A 2550-nucleotide genomic window follows, 5' to 3' on the forward strand; every position below is an offset into this window, starting at 1 on the left:
AGCAAACACAAAAAGCAATGATGTTTGATTTCCATGGGTTAAGATGTATATTGCTTTAAAAATGAATACTACGTATCATAACTCAAAATTTCAGAATTGTACATTTTCATGACCATATTTGGTATCTGCATGAAAAATGCATTAAAATGAGTACAAACAAGCTTTGAAGCTATATTGCTTCAATATGAACACTGGGTATCATAACTCAAAATTTCAGAATTGTACACTTTCATGGCCATTATTTGGAAACGGCGTGAAAAATGCATTAAAATGAGTACAAACAAGCCCAGTGTTGGTTCAGTGGTTCTTGAGATAGCTCTTAATATTTAAAAAATATCTCAAAACATGAAATTCTGTATGTTGAAGCCTATAGTCTTCTGGTGGTTTAATTGATATCAAGCAACTTATATTATTCTGTATATACAAGAATTGTATTAAAACAGTATGAAACAATACAAATGCTTAGAACATATGTGTACATCCATATCAAAACGATGCACTTGTCGGCTGCTACATGTGTCTCATTTCACATAATAGCTAGTAATAAATACCAGACTCATCTCCCAAGTAGAGGTCACTTCAAATTATCCCCAAGTCACATGTTTAAGGAATGTTCATTGTATTCCTAAACTATGTAACTTGGGACGATTTGAAGTGACCTCCACTTCGGAGATGAGTCTGGTATTTATTCTTAGTTATTATGTGAAATGAGACACATGTAGCAGCCGGCAAGTGCATCGTTTTGATATGGATGTACACATATGAAAACTGTATTAAATAAACAATAATATAAACAATAACTTACGGCTTTCAGCCTTCATCTAGCTCACCTGACCATGTAAGCATATATCTCCCTTCTCCAACTATACAGATATTAGAAATGGCACCAATATGATGCCTGGAACCAGGGGTAGCGCTAGGTTTTCAAACAAGGGGTCAAAAATTTGAAATTTTGTGAAACAATGGATCCAAAACAATAGAACTAAAGGGTTCAAATGACCCCTTAGCAACCTCTGAATGATAATTTTGTGCGCCAAAAGCTACAAGAATGCGCGCCTATGACCCCATGGCGCAAGTTAGCGCTACCCCTGCCTGGAACCAGACCTTAGGATTGACCTTTTCGGGACAACTCCCATAATTCCTTGTGTTTGACCCATATGTCATCATTTGACATCATACTGACTTCCAATGCGCAGTAGCGATGTTCGCTAAATGGTGTGCACATCGGCGTGACGTCAAATGACAACATTTGGGGTCAAACGCAAGGAATTATGGGATTTACTGAAAAGGTCAATCCTAGTCTCATCCAATTGGTGGTTCCCTCTCATGATACACTGGCGAAGTGATGTAATAATCAGATTAACTAGTACCATAGCAATAGGTAAAAACAATTTTTGAATATGCCGCGCTGCTCTGGTACGTTCACACAGTACCTCTGCATTGAACCATATCAAGCTGATCACTCGCACCTATAAGATTAGTATTTTGAAAAGAGCGGTATTGTATTCCATCTATGATTGCAGACATACACAGGTGATTTGTGCAATCTGCTTGTAGTGTAGCGCAATATATTCAAAATTGTTTTCACCTATTGCTATGGTAGTTAATCCACTTTGCCAGCATATAGTATAGGTGATTTAGTGATTATAATGCCCATTATATTGACAAAAGTTTTTGTACTGTTTTAAGCAACATAAATGCACAAAAATATTACTTGATCCCCCTCCCTTTATACAGTGGACATTGCTATCATTTTCAATAGTTCCCCTTTCCCCAAAACTGTTTCATATTAAAAACTTAAACTTATACTGTCAATACAAAAAACAAATGAGTTACAAACTTACTTCCCAATAATACATTTACCAGGGTTAGTTTTTTTAAATAATTACACATGATGTTATAATTATCTAGATTTGAATTTTTTACAGTAAAGAAACTTCACATTTGCATTGAAAATTATAGCATTGCATTGAAAAATAAAAGTGAATTCACCAAATTTTACAAAACTACTTCCATTTTCTTAGGAGGTAATAGAAACACCTCACGCACATCTCTTTAAAAGTTTTATTATATTTCAGTAAAAATATAATAAATAAAGCGGATTATTTCATTGCAAGTTCCCAAGTTTGGGTCCTAATCCGGGGGTGGGGTACTCAGTACAAATGACCATACGGGATGTGCCGCAAATATGGGTAGCATTTTCGGCCTTTTGGTATATCAATGACCCCTTTTTCAAAGCCTATTTTGGTATATGAATGGGTCCTTTTTCAAAATTTTCTCAATTTTCTTTGAAAATAGCCCAATTTTTCCTTAATCTAGCCAAAATTTTCCCAAAATTTTGGGAAAATTTGTAAAAACTAAGAATTTGGGTTCAATTTGGCTGAAAATTTTGACTTTTGGTATATCAATGGGTCCAAATTTCTTGAAAAATTGGTATATATGGGTCGACTTACAAATTCTCAGCGGCACGTCCCTACCAAAACCAAACTTGAATACCCCCGATCCTAATCAAAATAATCCACATCGATGCTGACATCTCAAACCACAGTG

The sequence above is a fragment of the Amphiura filiformis genome, chromosome 10 (assembly GCF_039555335.1).
Source record: "Amphiura filiformis chromosome 10, Afil_fr2py, whole genome shotgun sequence".
NCBI lineage: Eukaryota > Metazoa > Echinodermata > Ophiuroidea > Amphilepidida > Amphiuridae > Amphiura > Amphiura filiformis.